Source organism: Alosa sapidissima, chromosome 13, assembly GCF_018492685.1.
Source record: "Alosa sapidissima isolate fAloSap1 chromosome 13, fAloSap1.pri, whole genome shotgun sequence".
Classification (NCBI taxonomy): domain Eukaryota; kingdom Metazoa; phylum Chordata; class Actinopteri; order Clupeiformes; family Clupeidae; genus Alosa; species Alosa sapidissima.
Genome location: NC_055969.1, coordinates 9,089,604 through 9,108,144, shown reverse-complemented (window position 1 = coordinate 9,108,144; position 18,541 = coordinate 9,089,604). Strand labels below are relative to the sequence as shown.

The following is an 18,541-nucleotide window of genomic DNA, read 5'->3' as shown; positions in this document are numbered from 1 at the left end:
ATGTAAATGTCTCAGACCTGTCAAAACCATACATTCTGTTGTGCTGGGGATTCATGGATTTCTTAATATCACATTACGTTCACATTGCATTTGCAAGTCTTATCAATCTGTATTTTTTGCTCAGATCTGATTTTGTGTTTGGCTGTTCACATTACCTTTTAAAATGTTGCCTATATCAGATTCCAGTGTGAACTGTTTGCAGTTCCATGCACAAAAGAACAATAACAATGACATCAAGTAACTCCCGCCGGTGCATAATTGTGACAAATGTCAATATAGATTGACATAAAAGTCACATCAAATCCGCCTTGGTTGTTCACACTGCGACCGCATTACAAAATATATCAGACCTGGGTCTGATTCGGGACCACATATGGAAGTGGTCTAAATCTGATTTGAAAAAAATCAGATCTGGGCAAGTGTTCACAGTACTTCTGAAGAAGTCTGACCTGGTCACTTGACCCCCCCAAAAAATCAGATTTGGGCCACTTTTGCCTGCAGTCTGAATGTAGCCTAAAGATAGAAACGACTGTTGCTTGTTCTGATAATCCAGCGTGCATTAGAAATGGAAGCACAGCAAGCACTCTGGATTGTGACACAATAGACTGCTTTAACAACTTTCAGGAACAAGACTCCTTTATTCTTGCTATCTGGGCTGCACAGTTTCGCTTTTAGATGTCACTGCTCTTCAAAAGAAGTGCTTCTCAGCATTGAGACATATTCTTAGAATCTAGACTTCGCCGACAAGGGGCTCAAGAGTTCAAGAGTTCAAGACATAAAATGTTGCAAAGTGTAATATTCTGATGGCTCTGATATAAAGCCATTGGGCCTCATTTACCTCATCTTCCTAAGAATTTTCTAAACTGTGTTCTTCAGAAGATCGAGAACTCTTAAGCAGATTCACAAAGGTGTTCTTAAACTTCAGAATCGTTCGTAGTCTTGTTCTTATCATGCTGAATGCCATTTCTTCTTAAGTTGACAGGGCATGCCAATTGTTCTTAATTAGCATAGGAAAATGCAATAACCATTTATTTTGCACAATCAAGTCAGTTCTCAAATGTGTGTAAGAGTGCTCTTGACTATTCGTAAATTCTGTTCTTACCTAAGAACAAGAAAACATTGGTGAATACCATAATCTTCATCAAAACTGATTAAGTGGGTTTTAAGAACAGTTGGTAAATGAGGCCCATTTTTTTATTTCAGGTTTTTATTATCATCTTTCATCTGTAAAACACTTGTATATGTGAATATGCTGTTCTCACTGTCTTTTTAATACGGCAGGTTTCGTTTGCATGTCAATGCTGATAGGACAGCACTGTACTGCAGGAGATGCTGTCCTTTGGGTGAGACGTGGCAAAACGTTGATATGTGAATACATTGAGCCAATCATGTGCTGTGTTGTGAATACATTGAGCCAATAATGTGGTGTGTTGTTAAGACATCGTGCCAATAATGTGTTGTGATCTCGCCGCTGGAGCAAGATTGCAGTAGATTGGTGTCGTGAAGCCTTGCGCACGCGCATTTCTGCGGAGATGGATGCCCGATGAGTGCCCAAAAAGCGTTGCCATATGGCCGCCGAGTGGAGGGACTTGCCTAAAAGGACTTTGCTGTGGTCATTGAAGATCCCATGGCACTTATCGCAGAGTAGAGGGTTCCCTGGTATCCTGGCTAAATTCCCAACCTGGCTCACTCAATCTGGCCCCCTGATCATCCCCCAGTGTAATTGGCTTATTCACTTCCTCACTCTCCACCTAATGCTGGTGTGTGGTGAGCGGTCTGGCACATAATGGCTGCCGTGCATCACCCAGGCAGGTGCTACACATTGGTGATGGTTAGTGAGGTTCCCCCTTTACTGTGAATTGCTTTGAGTGTCTAGAGCGCTATATAAATGTGTTGTTGTTGTGTTGTAATTGACATATGTAAGTCACTTTGGATTAAAAGTGTCTGCTAAATAAATAAGGGCAGGTCCGACAGGTTTTTCTCTTCTAGCCACATTTCAACAAACAAGTCAATTATGTACCACATTACAGATGCCCACAAATTATGTCATCCATGTAAGCTGCTCACCCACAAACCCACAGGAAACACACTTTTGTGTTCACCAATAATATGGCACCTAATTGGCTTGTATCTGAAAATATGGTCAGTAGTGAGCACCTGTCAGGCACCATTCTTAAAACATGGCGGCTGCAAATTAAGTATGTTTTAGCTAAAGTAGCTAGCCTACATCGTCAGCCAGACCTCTGAAGTTCGGCAACAAAAAATACCCAAAGCTGCCACCTTTGCCCAATTGAAACTAACTACCTATGGCAAGTTGCATTGTACGGAGCCTGGGAGGTGTCAGATATTTCTGTATTTCGACAAACTGTGCACTCATTTTTAGTAAATTGTGTGCTCATTTTAGTAAATTGTGGTCTCATTTTACTAAATTGTGGTCTCATTTTATTAGATAGTGCACTCAATTTAGTAAGTCATGTGCACATTTTACTATATTGTGTGCACAATTTACTATATTGTGTGCACTTGTGTGCACAATTTACTAAATTGTGCGCACGTTTTACTAAGTGGTAAAGATGGTAGCCAATGGAAAGGCTACAGTGTCACCAAGGTTGCCAACTCTCGCAATTGACAAATGTCTCACTACCTCACGTCACATATGCTTTTTTCATGTCAACCTTGTCTAACCCTAGGTCCATAGTCCAAACACATATTGGTGATACTGTGCACCAACCTGACCAAGTTTGTACAGTATGTGCAATGTCAATGACATTCAAGGCCAATTAGACACCTAATGTGTGTGCAAGTGCGAATGGTAGTTGGACATTTTTGGAAGAAAGTCCAGCAGCTTTTTTTTTAGTTTAGTCTACATAATCTGATTTTAATATGTACAGATATGTAGGCTATATTTAACATTTATTTTCTATTTGGTCTGTTGAAGTCATGCATTGACCCATTTAAGCACAGAGCAGTTTTAAGAAACTTAAATACATGCATGCTTAGCATTTTGTTAAAAGAAATCATTAAGGCTACATTGACAAAGTCTTAACCGTGAGCTGCCTGTATATTCTCTGATTCTAATATTTACAGATATCTAGGCCAGTGTTTCCCAAAGACTGGGTCGCAGGCAGTGTTGCCACAATTACCTTGAAAAAGTAATCTGATTAGGAGGTTTTTCTTTATGCAGCCATACTATCATGAACCAATGCTTTCACTCAATGTGAACAATTTTCTTTTAAAGCTGATGTCTGGGTTACACAAAGCTAAAAGAAAATTGTTCACATTGAGTGAAAGCATTGGTCTGATTACTCATTTAAAAAGTAACTTAGTTACTTTACTGATTACTTGATTTTAAAAGTAACTAAGTTTACAAGTTACTTTATTAGTTACTTTCAGCAGCTGCCGACAACACCTCCACCGCCTCAACATAAAAATGATGACCGGTTTTGCCAATACTCACTATACTGGAAGTGCATTTAAACAGTAATGTCAAGAATGTATAGACATCCCAACCTAACATACTTAGATACTGAAATTCAGATGTTTGTTCAATAATGTCTAGTCAGTACACCAAATAAGGAAGGCCTATTGATAGAAATTGTGATAGTAAAATATGTAGATTTTGGTAGTTTGGCCTTTTCATGTAGCCTTGGCAACTAGCCATCTAGTATACTGTAGGCCTGAGTAATATGCAAATGAAATTACACTTAAAGTTAAACTCACCTCAACAAGTCTTTTGCAATCATTTAACCCGCCGTGAGTAATGCTAAAGTCACTGTTACAAACAGTGCAGTGTGCAAGACTATCATTATGTTTTACACTTGTGAGACAATTGGGTACACTTTTGTGTAGTCTGATGTGAAATGGGTCTTAAATGTTCCTTTTTGAGGGGCACTGACTCTGTCATGACGCTCCTGTTCCTAGATACACTAACTGAACTGATTAATTAAGTTCGGGAGAAAAGAGATATAAGCCCACCTACACTGAAAACTGATTGGTTGATTTAGCATAACAGACCAGTGTGCTCTCTGTCTTGGATGCGCTTCAGGCACACACGCACCACTTCTCTCTCTCTCCCTCTCAGTTGTGTGCGCGTTAAACTCGATGCACATGATGCACACGCGATTTAAAGTCCGGTCTGCCTTGCGTGCCTTGTTCGCACTAGGTTCCGGGAGATTTTATGTCTTTTGCGGGCGTCAGGAAGCCGCTATCAATATGTGGGAGACTCCCAAAACTTCGGGAGACTTGGGATGTTTAGCTAGCACTTTGTCGCCAGCACAGAATGTACAATGTACCTTAATGTTGTCATGTTTAGCTGACACAAACTCAAAAGAATGACTGTATAGATCAAATGTGCATCTCTCTCCTGTTTACGTTTGTGTCGCTGCGTGGTTTTACACATGAGTTGTCCTCATGCTGAAAACGTGAGCATAGCCTACATCAGTGTTTCCCAAACTTTTTTTCTGGGGACCCACTTTTTAAAAATGACAGACCATCGCGACCCATTCACTTCAGAGCAAATAATAGCGCCTACTAGGTCTGGCCTACCACTACAGTTACAGGGATTGGTGATGCACTGACTCCTCAGTTTCCCACAATTCTGCAATCTCAATTACACATGAAACAATGTTAAATATTTTCAAAGCTGTAAAACGTTTTGTACAAACACACAACCTCAGCTTTTTCTTATCCTGCTTTGAGCACAGTTGTGTTGCATTTTGAGCATCATCAGCAGGGTTCTTAAGTCTGGTACACACGCAATTCAACAAGTTCACACGCTCACACGCCACACCTTGCATTTCTCACGCAGAAATATTACTAGGGATGTCAAGGTATCTGCATAATTAGTAGCCTAGAGGAGACGCAGGGATACAAGAGGATTTCTCGCAGGGTTCAGAACTAGCGCACCACTCAAATCAAAAAATAAATAGCCACCGACATCCAATCAAAAAGGCTATTCGTTGTATCTGGGTAAAATTCCAAAATAGCACATTCCCTCCCTACAACTACGTTATGCTTGTGTGGGGTTACACGTTTAAGATTTCAAAACTGTACCAACATTCTTTTTATTCAGAAATTCAACTGTCTGTCATTTGGTAAACCATTATGGCACTTTACAGGGTGTGTAAATCAAGCCCTTTCACGGGCGTTTGGCCTATCCTACTTTAAGGCAAAATTATTTCTATAATCTATAAATTAAACTAAACTAAACTGTCGGTCATTAAAAAAACATAATGATTGTGTCATTTTAGCTTTGTGTAACCCAGACATCAGCAACGTTCATTTTACACGACCAATCACTCTCGTGGCTGCCTGCCCTTTCCCTGTCGTCACGGCTGCAACTTTTGCACTCGTTTGTGCTTTTTAACGCCGTGTTCATCAGGTCCCGGGACACCCGTCTGAGCCTCCATGATGGACCATGTCAACAATTAATGAAAATTGGCTTATTATTAACGAGTGTTAACAATTTTAGCGAGTATGCTACACATACATTTTTTTCTAAAGATACAGGACTACTGCAGACAATGACCTGCCAACCACCATAATGTAGGCTAATAGCAACCCAAGATAATGAACTTGCTGTCCTTATATAAAAAAAAATGGTCTCGGCATGCACATGCTTAGTCCAATGGTATAGTGACAACACACAATATAGTGTGGAAAGTTGGAAATGACTACCGAAAAGATACGCCTGTCATGGCATGTTGTGACAGGCTATGTTGTAAGAATGGAACTATAGAGGCTTTTGCGCAATAGCCTAAAGATAATGCGCCTTTATTGTAGGCTAGCCTATAGAGTTCACGAGGTGGAAAACGAGATTAAATAATAGCGTTTAAAATGTCCATTTAAATTGTAGCCTAATATAATGTGCTGTAGTGTGTTTTAAATCCGAAATATTAAGGAATGTGAGGAGGTTGCTATTAACTTTAAAGAGTGCATCTACAATCGAAAATATCTACAGCCTATGACGCAAATGTCTGGTATACGGATGTCTGCTTTAGTTGACAGCACGGTAACTAGATTTTAATCAGTCAAGCTGAAGAGCTGGTGTCCGTTAATGTTTGTGCAAAAAAGTATCTGGGTCTCCAACTGTACAATAAACTGGACTGGTCAGCCAACACTGATGCACTCTACAAGAAAGGGCAGAGCAGGCTGTACTTCCTGAGTGCAGTAAGCTCCTCAGGATTTTCTACCAGTTGTTGCCAGTGTCCTCTTCTATGCAGTGGTATGTTGGGGAGGAAGCACAAGGAAGAAGGATGTGGGGCGAATTGACAGGCTGGTAAGGAAAGCTGGCTCTGTAGTGGGAGCTGAACTGGAGTGCATCACTTCACTATCTGACAAAAGGACCCTGAACAAACTGATCAACATCTTGGACAATGAGTATCACCCACTCCACAGCACTATTGTTAAGCAGAAGAGCCTGATCAGCTGGAGACTTCGCTCACTGCCTTGCACAACTGACAGACTGAGAAAGTCATTTGTCCCCAGGGCCATTGAACTGTTCAATGCCTCACTTAAGGGAAGAGGAGAGATAGACTTCTCTGCATAGTCTGTCTGCCTTTTCACCCCCTCCATGTTTGGTACTGTCTGTCCACTAGCCACTTGTACCACTGTCTTTATGCCTCACTGTTTGCGTGCTATATTAGCACATATGCAAAGTATCTATCCATCCATCCAAAAGGCTGATTCATGTCCCTTGCATTTTGCAACTGCGAGGTCCGCAGGCGCCCCACAGAAATGTTTCATTTTCATTTGATCTTTTGACTATTGCGCAAAAGCCTCTTGTTCTGATATTTATTCATTTCACATTCTTACAACATAGCTTGTCACAACATCAATACACGACCTTGGTACGGCCTACAAACAAACGTTTAACTCCAGAGGAAAATGCGGATTCAACTTTCCAAATAAAGAAACCTCCACAAATAGGCTACAATATAATAACTTGAGTTACTTGCTATGTTTACATAGGAATTGACGATGTTATGGATCCATTTGTCTGCAACGCAACGTCTACAACATCACTCTTTAGAAATACAGGAACAGCTTACTATGCTGATGAGTGACGACTGCGTAGCATGCAAGAATACCACCAAGAAAAGTTTGAGAACCTGTGGCCTAAAACAATATGGTTGCATGCAGGTTGCATGTTAGATCTGAAGTTAAATGGGTCGCGATGGTCTGTCATTTTTAAAAAGTGGGTCCCCAGAAAAAAAGTTTGGGAAACACTGATCTAGGCGATGTAAGCACAGCTCAGTTTTAAGAAATGCTTAAAGCCGAAAGACCATGTTGAATTTTGCTACAATTTATTTCAAAACCGGATTACTCTGGAACACCTAACTATAAACGGAAATGCATTATACCTTTGTGTTCGGTAAGGTCTTCTGTTTATTCTGATATATGGTTTGTCATGTGTTGTGTGAAGTGTTACGGCCAGCTCCTGAACAGACCGCAACATAAAGAGAGACAACAACAGTTTTCAATTTTAACTATTTATTAACATTGATCGCAACATTAACAAATTATAGTGTCTAGGGAAATTAGTGTTGAAAAATGCGTGTATGCGTGAATGTAAATGGTAGTAGGCTATCAGCAGGTAAGATGAGTAAGTGAAAAGCAAAGGGGGAAAATAGAAATAAAGAGGAGAGACAGACTAACATGCTAGTGTAAAGGACTATCAAAGTGCCTACAAGAAAGGAGGAAAAAGTGCCTACTGTGAGAGAGAAGCCCTTTTATAGCCCCACCCAATACAGGTGCATCTAATAATGTAATTAGCCTAACCAGGCCAATGCCTGACCGTGCACTGACATACCAGGACCTGAAGCGGGCACAGGGGGTCGTAACAGAAGAGTGTGGAGGCCTACGATATTCCACCGAGACAAATGGATGATGGGTGCAGAGAATAATTATTAAATCTCTTCAAGTTATTTTTCTCGCGAACTGTTTATCACAGCAAATAGTGACACTGTTTAAAAGCTGAGAAAAGGCTCTTTCATGTGACACATGTGTGATGAGTAGCTTACTTCTCGAGGAGTTCAACATAGAACAATGGGTGAATTTGGACGCACTTCATATGCCTTGTAGTGAAGTGAAGCTGAAGCGCTGCGCCATGCTGCGCAAGAGACTGTGGCTCACTGGTAGTTATTATACATTTTAGCGAGATTTACCCTTACCCTACTGCACATTACAAGAGATGATCGCAGCACTGAAGTGAGAAATGATTTAACTCTTTGTGTAGCGCATGTGAGCGCTTTCCCCCCCATTTCAACCTGAATATTGGTAGGGACATTTCAGTCGTAATTTGACATTGGTGTGGACACGTCCTTTGGTCCCCACGCAAATCTACGCCCCTGCGTCCCTGCCTCCATGGCCTTACCAGTGATCATTTCCTTACCAGTGACCATAATTGGTCCAACAGGGGTTTCATCTTCAGTGAACTGGTGGTGTTTTTGGGGAACAAGTAACTTTCATTTCTTGCAAATGTATTGATGTCGTAATATTTACACTGAACTCTGCAAAACCCTGCTATGTCAGCATAGTCTAGACAAAGTTCTCCACTTGTTACCAGAAATGAAGTAGAATTGAGTGTTGTGTGAGCTACATGGTATTCTACATGGTGTTTCCCCAGTGTTTCTTAGCACCTCCTTGATCTTGGTCCAAGGGCAAAAGGGACATTCTTGGCACACCAGGTCTTCTTTTTCATGGCTTGGGGAGCCTGGAAATCAAGACCCAAATCCGAAAGATTAAGGGTCTGGCGAGTAATGAAAATGGCCCAACTCGAGGGGCGGCACCAAGCATGCATTTGAAAATATCCCTGCATGCAACTGGATAACACTACGACCAATGTTTACTAACTGATTCCGGACTTCGACATTGCAGTGCCAACGTCCTTTTAGGCAAGTCCCTCCACTCGACGGCCATATTGCAACACTTTTTGGGCACTTATCGGGCATCTATTTCGAGGAGCATCTCACTGCAGCCTTCGGAAAGGCGGGTCTTGACATCAAGCCCAGCCGATATCCAAGTCAGCCATGTTTTTTTGTATTACGTCACATAGTTTAAAATTGCTGGCGGCGAGAGGGAGGCAGTCGGCACAGAGAGAGCCAGGACTCACAACGAGACTGAGCGAGCTGCTACATTTTACAAACCAGCAACTTACTGCAAAACACGTTTTATTGTGCAATTCAACACGTAAACTGTGGATTCAAACCAGTGCAACAACTCGCAACAGCACCAACGTTTCCATAAGAACGCCGTTGTCACACTACTAGATAAGAACTAGCTAGCTGGCTAGCTAGCCAGCAAAGTTAACCATCCAGATGGCAAGAGGCTGGCGGCGGCCCACCGGTTTCACTGCAGCCGGCGGACCGCTGAGTTTTTGCACATCGGTTCGACAAGTAGCCTATCTACCGGTGGACCGATATCTGCTTGCTATCTGGACAGTAGCCTATATTATATTAACCTATATAGCCTATATTAACGTTACACAATGCATGCTTCTGGTTCACCTGTTGTTAATTAATCAAAATCGCCCCTTGTAGGCTACATTTGGTTGTAATGGAGAATTCTTGCTGTTAAACTGATAGTCCATGATAATGAAACAACACACCATTCTACTTTTGAGGGCTAAATTAAATGAAATATGGCTCGTTTTCCATTTGAACACATTGTCATCAATATTTAAAATGACCAATTTTTTTAATAGACCTCTCCGGAATAAGTCCCGCCTCCGAAACATCCGGATCCACCCAACTTCCGGGCGTCGAATGTCTATAGGAAATAACATGGCGTTTCGAAATCATACCTGTCAAACATCTGTAGGTGGCGAAGTAGAAAAAAATGGTGGGCCGATTGGCCTACACACAGGTTTTTTTGATTGTCGGTGCCGTGAAAGTAGAAATATATCAGTAAGAAGCACTAAGCTAACGCACGCTTCGGACGCCGCGACTCCCCGAGTCAAGGTTGCATAGCAACGGCAATGTTTCATAGTTTGTCTTCACCGAAATGGAGTTCGTGGCACCAGAGCCTGTCTACGGAGGTGGCACTAACCCTGCATGAAATCGTCATGTTTGATAGGTTGTTAATACATTCTGAAAATGTTACTGTTCTGATCAAGGTCATGCAAAATAAAGCTATCGACTCAATACGACGTATCGTCAAATCTCGTCTCGTCATGTCTTTAGTGTATTTGTCGGCGATTTCTTTCTTTTTCAAATAATAGCCAACAAACTCTCAGCACAGTCAAACCAAAGTTAAGTCATGTTGAAAAGAGGCTGAACCTAGCAAACGATTTACTTTAATCACGCGTGAATCACACATGAAAATGACCATCACGTCAGGTTGTGACTGGTTGTGAGCGAGATCTAACGCCCTCCTCCGCCCGCGTACATCGGAACTAGCTCCCGGTTAGCATTAATAATCGTTTACTACTTTAACGGCACCGACAATCAAAAAATCCAGTGGAAACCAGATGGCAGAAGTATGTAGGCCAATCGGCCCACCAGCTTTTTCTACTTTGCCACCTACAGAGTTTGACAGGTACGATTTTTCGAAACGCCATGTTATTTCCCATAGACATTCGACAACCGGAATTAGGGTGGATCCGGATGTTTCGGAGACGGGACTTATTCCGGAGAGGTCTATGTGCATAGGCTATTGTTTCAAAACTGGAAATCAAATGAACGAAAAAGTACACGAACCCAATTACAGTAACTAGCCTAGGCCTACATGAAAAATTCACTGTTTGTTGCATGAAATGTCATTTGTGTTTAGCCTACATCATCAGTTTCTATCATAATATGAAACAATATACTAATTCGCTAACGGGCTGTCGGTATATTCTCTGGTAAAGCCAAAGCGTATGGGGAGTGACGTAGGCAAAGAAAACATGGCTGAGTTGGATGTGGGCGGGGCTTGATGTCAAGCCTCGCCTTCCTGCAGGCTGCAGTGAGGTGCATAGACATAATATACATAGACGCCGCATTGGCTGCTGGAAACGAGAAATGCGGCCGCCATCTTGGACCGGTCATACTCCTCGTTGCGTTGCAGCAGAAGACACAAGATGCCAGTACTGTGCAGCATGTTCCTGCTCAAATCGACGAACCATCGCAAACAGGGCTCGGGGGATTTACTTTTCTCAAGTAAGATTTAACATTACCGTACTAATGGTTGTATTTTGTGAATAGAATATTACCAGAGAGTTGAGAAGGAGCAAGGATCTTTGATATTACTGTATGAGAATCGTAGCCAGCTAGCTAGGCTGTTTACTCGGTGTTCACCTGGCTATGAACTGAGACTTAATAAGTCATATTCCATAACACTGACTTAGATTACAACTGACACAAAAAGGCTATTGTAGAAATAAATCATACTAGATTTGGCTGGCGAATTTTACACAAGTGGCACAGACTGTAGCCTATATTATTGCACAATCGCTAGCTGCTACTTGTAGCCTAAGCGTGTTGGTAGCTTCACTATTTTCTGAATAAAGTAACTTTTCAATAGCTTAACTTCTTTATTTATCAAGTGGCTTAGCCACACAAGCTACACTTTTCTTGTCATGTGTAATTGGCACAATTTAAAGTAGCTTCCTATGTAGAGAACTAGCCTACTGCTGTGTTTGTGTTAATAATACATTTGACTGGGTGGTAGTATTGTGTAGTGTTTTATTCATAGCAGAGTAACTGATAGTTTAGCTCACTACAATGTCTAAGTAGCTTGCCCAACACTGTATTATTCACGTCATTTACCCTAACAAGAATAAGATGCCTCTCAAATTCCTTTATTTATTTTATATCTCCCCAGAACAACTGCCTTGCTCAAGGAGACTGTGAATGAACTGAATAGTCTCCTCACATCCCTGGAACTGAGGAAGGTGCAGCTCTTCATTGCAGTATTGGAGGGCATCTGCTACACTGTGACTGAATATTTGATTTATGAGCTCCACCTTCATCACCTGCATTCACCACTCTGTGTCCCATTTTCCCATCGTCTGGTTGACTCAGTCCTCTTTTAGGGAGTTTACCCAGTTTCACTATGTACTGCTATCTTATTTGCCCACCTGCTGTCTGAAGCACTTTTTTCTTAGCCAAAGTGTACCCAAGCAATTTTAGCAAGGTGGGAACATACAAAATTACATGCACCAGTTATCGAAATCATAGAACCAACTGCATGACAGTAACCTCTGTCTCACTGAGCCTGTGAAGACACTCCCCGATTCTTTACTGATTGCAATGAACGGGGCTGATCTTAGCAGTTTCTAAAATGTTTCTTAATTCTTATTTATTTAATCTCTTCATTGGGGCTGAAAGCTTTCTGTGAACTGTAAATAACAGATGCTGTTGATGAACCCATTGACACTGTACAAGTGACAAGTCACCTTTTTGTCTTGAATTGATGAAGTTACACTTACTATGCCAAACCAATGTCTGTTTTTTAAGGATCAGAAACAAACCTACAAACTTGCACTTTACAATATTTATGGAACTTGTCTAACAAATGCTGTTGATATTGAACCCAGTTACTCCATTTCCTTTACTTATGCCACACCAATGTCTGTTCATCAAACTTTATTTTTGATGGCACTGAACTGAAAATGTTAATGGATTTTTTCTGTCAATTTAACCCATTAAAACTTGTATCAAACCAGTTTCTGTCTATGCTGTCAAACCTGGATTAGTTATGTTCCCAGTGTTTATATTGGATGTCATCACTTTATAATATATCATATATGAGAATATTCTATTACTATTAAGCCCACTTATGAATATTAAAATACACACAACCATGTTTCCTGTATACAGCTTTTCTACTGGAAGGTTTACAACTTATTCTGTCAATTTACCCAAGTTTGTCACTAAACCACATAGGCCGACTTGGAATACCCCTCAGATGTCTGAATGGCACTGATCTCACTTAAATGTTTATAGAACCTTTCTGTGAATAATGCTGTTGATGGAACTTTTCTGTCAACTGTGAACTATATTTAACTCATTAAACTTGTATCAAACTAGTTTTGTCTATGCTGTCAAACATGGATTATGTTCCCAGTTTTGATATCGGACGTCAGGTCACTTTATATCATATATCAGAATATTCTATTACTGTTAAACCCACTATGAATATTAAAATACGCTAAATCATGTGTCCTGTATCATAGCTACATGTATGACCTTTGCAGCAAAAAAAACCGAGTGAGAATCTGTTCGGTATTCAGTGAGATATGATTAATTAAGTGCGCTGACAGCTCATCTCACAGGCCAAACAGATTACACTGAGTGGAGTGGATGACCGGTCCAAGATGGCGGCTCCAAATCTCGTCAGCGCTAGTAAGGAGTAGCGGTCGATGCGGCGTCTATGTATATTATGTCTATGGTGAGGTGTACTTGTCTATTTCGGCAGAAATATGTGTGCGCAAGGCTTTACGGCACCAACCTTGCTCCAGCAGCGAGATCACAACTGGCACAATGTCTTCACAACACACCACATGATTGGCTCAATATATTCACAACACAGCACATGATTGGTATTCACATGTCGACGTTTTGCCGCGGAAGGGCTGGGATATGTGTAGACAACTGCCATATTGGCGTTACAAACTAACCCCATGCATTTCTATGGAGGATTTTTTGAGTGCTGTCTCTCTTCATTAGAAAGTCTCTGGCAGCGCTGTCATCATCTGTTTAGCTCGCCTCTGGCCCACCTATCAGATACACCGATGTGATTGGTGTATCTTGCATTCAAAACAGATGCCAAAAGACCCTCCAGCCACCTGTACAGCTCTCCGTCCCACATGACCTAGGCAGGCAGTCAGTCCTGGAGTAGGATGGGATATTAAACATTTTTGATTCAAGCTAGAACTCATTCTTGAAATAATAACAACCATCTGTTGCTGAACTGAGAGCACATGTATGTGTTTGTTACATGTCTGCAAGATTAAAGAAAAGAGATAGGCCTACAATCACAAATACAAGGGCTATATTGGCTGCTACCTCAACAAAGGCTTAAAAACACTATGCTAAAAGGGGCCATAGAGAATGCAACTGGCTTAACATAATATGCAATACAGAATATGCACAAGGCCTAATTATAAGAACACAGAAATGTAGCAGCTTGCATTATACAAGCCAGGATTTTGACTCAACACCATAGGCTGCTGTATCATTCTGTTTATAACAATCAGTTTAGAGAACAAAATCACTAAAGAATGGTTAAGGTAGATCTGTGGCAGTTGTCGTGGGTTTCAGTTGTAGCCTACTTGTATGTCTACTCACTCAGTCCATGACGAAATGTTAGAGCGTTGAACCAGAGCCCGTTTACGGAGAGCCGGTGTTATACGGTAACTGGCTTAACTTTGTTGTTTAAAGCTTTAGAACACGATGTGTCGGCGTTGGAAGTGTCAGGTTGTCTGTAGTAGGCTAGGCTACATGCGCTGGACCATGAATATGCCACCAAAAAAATAAAACTAAACTTTATGTGGGTCTTGAACCACTACTAATTTGAACTGCTGGCATGATAACCTGATACCAACCTGCTTGCGCCACTAGTTGATAGGCTACTCCTCAGTGAAATTGGTGATATGTAATAGGCCTACTAGTAAATGAAGTCACCTAGTATGTTATTGTGTTTAGCAGGTTAACACAGCGGATTATGGCGACTGGCTACTGTGTTATCTTGCAATGTTGCCCAAAGTAGCCTATCATGGTTCAGTTTACAAACGTTTCACTGATTGCTGCCAGGCTGTGGCCGCCTCTACGTGAAGTGTCTTATTATGAACGCCAGCAAATAAATAAAATAAAAAACTATGAGATTCGAACTCGAATGACAAAACTAGAACTATAATCTGCATATTAACCTGATGCATATCACAACGAATGTGAAACACGCATTGAAACGCACAATGTGGAGGAGAAGTCTAATGTGTCTTCATTTTACACAAAATTTTACATATCACAAAAGATATGTAATATAAAATATCAAGATACACGTAGGCCTATGCTATTTACGTTCGTATTTTGACATGTTATTATAGGTTTGAGGTGTATTGGATTTATATATTTTAATATTTTATTTCTGAAGGGACAAGTTGCATGTGGCGCAACAGGTTGATGCGTTTATAATGCTCTTTTTAGTCTAGCCTGCGGGTTCAATCCTCGCCATTCATAGTTTTTAAAATGTATACATTTTTAGACAAGCAATGTTTCCTCAATTTAGGCTGAAGATAGACTAGGTGGCCGCGGGCAGCCTGACCAGCAGTCAGTGAAACGTAAAAACCATTAAGCCTAGGCTAGGCCTATAGGCCTACTTTGAAGGTCTAAATAGCTTGGGCAACGTAGCAAGATAACACAGTAGCCAGTTACCATGATCCACTGTGTTAACCTGCTACAAACACAATAACATACTAGGTGACCTCTTTTACTTGTAGGCCTAGTAAATAAGTATGGCCAATTTCACTAGGTTGTGTTAGTCTGGTTAGTGGCGCACGCAGGTAAATATCAGGTCAATGAAAACAGTTTAATTTGGTAGTGGTTCGAGACCCACGTGGAGTTTATTTAGTTTTATTTATTTGGTGGCATATTCATGGTCCAGCGCATGTAGCCTAGCCTACTACAGACACTTCCAACGCCGACACATCGTGTTGTAAAGCTTTATTAAACAACAAAGTGGAGCATCACAAACATGTCTATTTGAACTTGAGTTAACCAGACGAATCTGCGGCCAGGTATCGGAGGCTAAATCATCAGCTGAACACACCTGCAAGAGAAGGGGGCGGTTACGTTAACTCCAGAGGCAAACATGTAAGCCAGTTAACATGTAAGCCACTCCCTATTAACTCCACTGTACCTGCAATTTGTTGCAGTTCCGCTAGGGGCGATCACGAATAAGTACAAAAACAATGGGGGTCTATGGAGCTAGACGGCTAAATTTGTCTCTTTCACCTGGTTGTCGTTGAAAAATCGAAGATTTGATTGTGGTTTCTGCAAACTCACTATGGATTATAGGTCAAAAGTTGAATGAACGAGTACTTACGTCCTTTCGATATCTTAGAGGGTCATTGTTGCCCACAACACACTAGCTTTCTGCTAATGAATGACGTCATTGACGCATTTGAAAGGCTTTTTAGAACAAATAAGTGACTCAAAAAATATAATACTCAGCAGTGTGTATTTTCTCTGTCCCCTCTTTCGCATGCAACATTCAAATTTCTGGGCAAAAAAATATATCCCGAGAAAAGTGGATTTGAGGGGTACAGCTCCATAGACGTCCATTAATTCTGCACTTATTCGTGAGCGCCCTCATGTGGAACCAGAAAAGGAACTGCAACCTGCAAACCGTAAGTTTCCCGAGAGTTCGGTAGAAAGCGGTTCTCCCCTTATTAGACATTCTCTGGTTGAACCATCTAATAACACATTCAGATTTCTTGTCTGAGCGGTGGTATGGCTCCATCTTGTGGTAAATTGCTTAACGCGTTAATCATCTAACAACTTTATTGTTCTCACAAAATGAAATGACAATAAAAGATGACAATAACCCATTAGCCCATATTTTCAGTCTACATAAATAGGCCTACAGTGGTTGTAATAAAACTTGTTATGGATTTACAAAGGTTTATAGAACAAATGAGAGGCAATAAGACTAATTTTAACAAGGAAACATTATTTATCTTATCCCAAATGGTTATCTTCGTCAAGTCTCAAGACTGTACCTCAGCTTTGGATTTCAAATCGAAGGCACGTAGGGGTCGTCGTTACGGGAACAGGTGCGCCAGACTACTACACATTTGTAGTTCAAAAGTAGCAGCAAAACCATGATGACCAAAACCAAGCATACAAGGACGACCACGACCATCCGTCTTAGCGAGCACAGCCGATGGGGGCTACAGAACGTTCCTTGTGCGTCTGGACCCATTTCCACATTTGGAAATACTTCAGACTGCTTACATGTCCAGTGGTGCCATGTTTTCAGCCAGGAACCGACGTGGTGGATATGGCTCCTAATGAAAGGCACGCTGCTGTCGTCCATTCCTCAAATCAAAGTCTTCAGAAGGACTGGTAATCTAGATGGTCTAGACGTGCAGGTGGGAGAAGGTAATATGAAGGTCTGGTCGCACCGTAAAGACGAATCAAAATATTCCCATATTCTGTTTCTGTTTAACTCAAATGTCGAAGATGCCGTGAGAAGAAACCTGTTTGACGTGAGCTTTGTGAAACCACCGTATTTATCAGTCAATTATGATGTCACGCCCCCACGAAATTTGAAGTATTTAGTCCAACCAGGTTAGCAGCTTCTATGCTTGCTTCTATGCCTGCTCCGTCATAGTTTGTTGTTCTGAATATTTAGCAGTGGTATTTAACGTTATAGAAATCATAGGCCCACACCAGTTTAACTGAAAGCAACCATTCTATATGTGAACTGTAAGCTCATGGGGCTATGTAAACAAAGCCAAAAGGCTGAGAATAAATATTAGGGCTAGCCACAAATCACTCATTTTTATCATTGACCGCCTGTCATGGGTTTCGGGTCCAGTCCACAAAGTTTGGTGCAGCAGTTACCAAGCCATCCACAGGGGGTCTCTCATTTCTAGCCCTCATAAGGGCTGATATGGAACTCATACTGCAGGGACATGTGTCACTAGCCAGGGGTATTTTAGGATCATTGTTTTTACACCTGTAGCACTCCAGTAGTTGAGGTGGAGATTGGAAAACAGAATCTGAAAAACATTACACAATGTTACTGACAAATCTGGTACCCTGTTAACAGGGGCGTCAGACTGGGGGTAAAACCACTACTGATTATAGGGGCCCAAGGGAAGAGCAACAGTGTTGGGGAGAGAGGGCCCTTGAAAAGTCTGGAATATTTACCTGGTTTGAGCCAGAGCCATATAAAGGTAGAGTTGCGACAACTCCATTGACGCTAATGTTCCATTTTTTTCCAACAATGGCAGCTAATAGAAGCCTCATAGTTCCCGGAAGTTAACAATTAATAATAGCAGTAGTGCAGTTACAGCAGTATAGACTGTTTGTAGCCAACATTTCAGACTCAGATTTCCTTTGCCTCATCCGAATAATAATAATAATAATAACAGTAATAGTAGTAAAGCAATAGTAGGCTATCAATAGCCTAATTATAATAATAAACGATTTATGTAGACATAGTACATATGTACTATGACTTTTCTGCTGCTCAGTCTTGATCAGTTCCTCAAATAAATTAAAAGAGGCTATAAGCCCAATAAATGTGCCACACGTAATAGCCGAATATAAGATAACCCTTGCCTATCCCATTTCAATTAGGCAGCACTACACCACCACGAACAAGCTGTCATTAAGTTTTTGCGTTTAGTAGGCCTACAACTTTTATGACGTGACGTTTCTTGGGCATTTAGCTTCACCATCACGTCATTGTAACGTATGCGCAATGCTTATCTAGGCTATGGATTTAAGTGGCTTAAAGGCAGCAAAAGTGGGATATAGTGCAACTGCTTCCCAAAAACAATTCATCCATAACTGTGTATTTAATCGTTTGATATGTGGATAACTTTCAG

At 41.1% G+C, this 18,541-nt stretch overlaps 1 long non-coding RNA gene across 1 annotated transcript; it reads right to left on the bottom strand.

The window, feature by feature from the left end:
* Window positions 1-15,629: 15,629 nt before the first annotated feature.
* Window positions 15,630-17,884, bottom strand: LOC121680129. Its single transcript, XR_006021574.1, has 2 exons — window positions 16,703-17,884; window positions 15,630-15,750 (listed from the first exon to the last, which is right to left on the bottom strand). It is a non-coding gene; the product is annotated as an uncharacterized LOC121680129 (long non-coding RNA).
* Window positions 17,885-18,541: the final 657 nt, after the last annotated feature.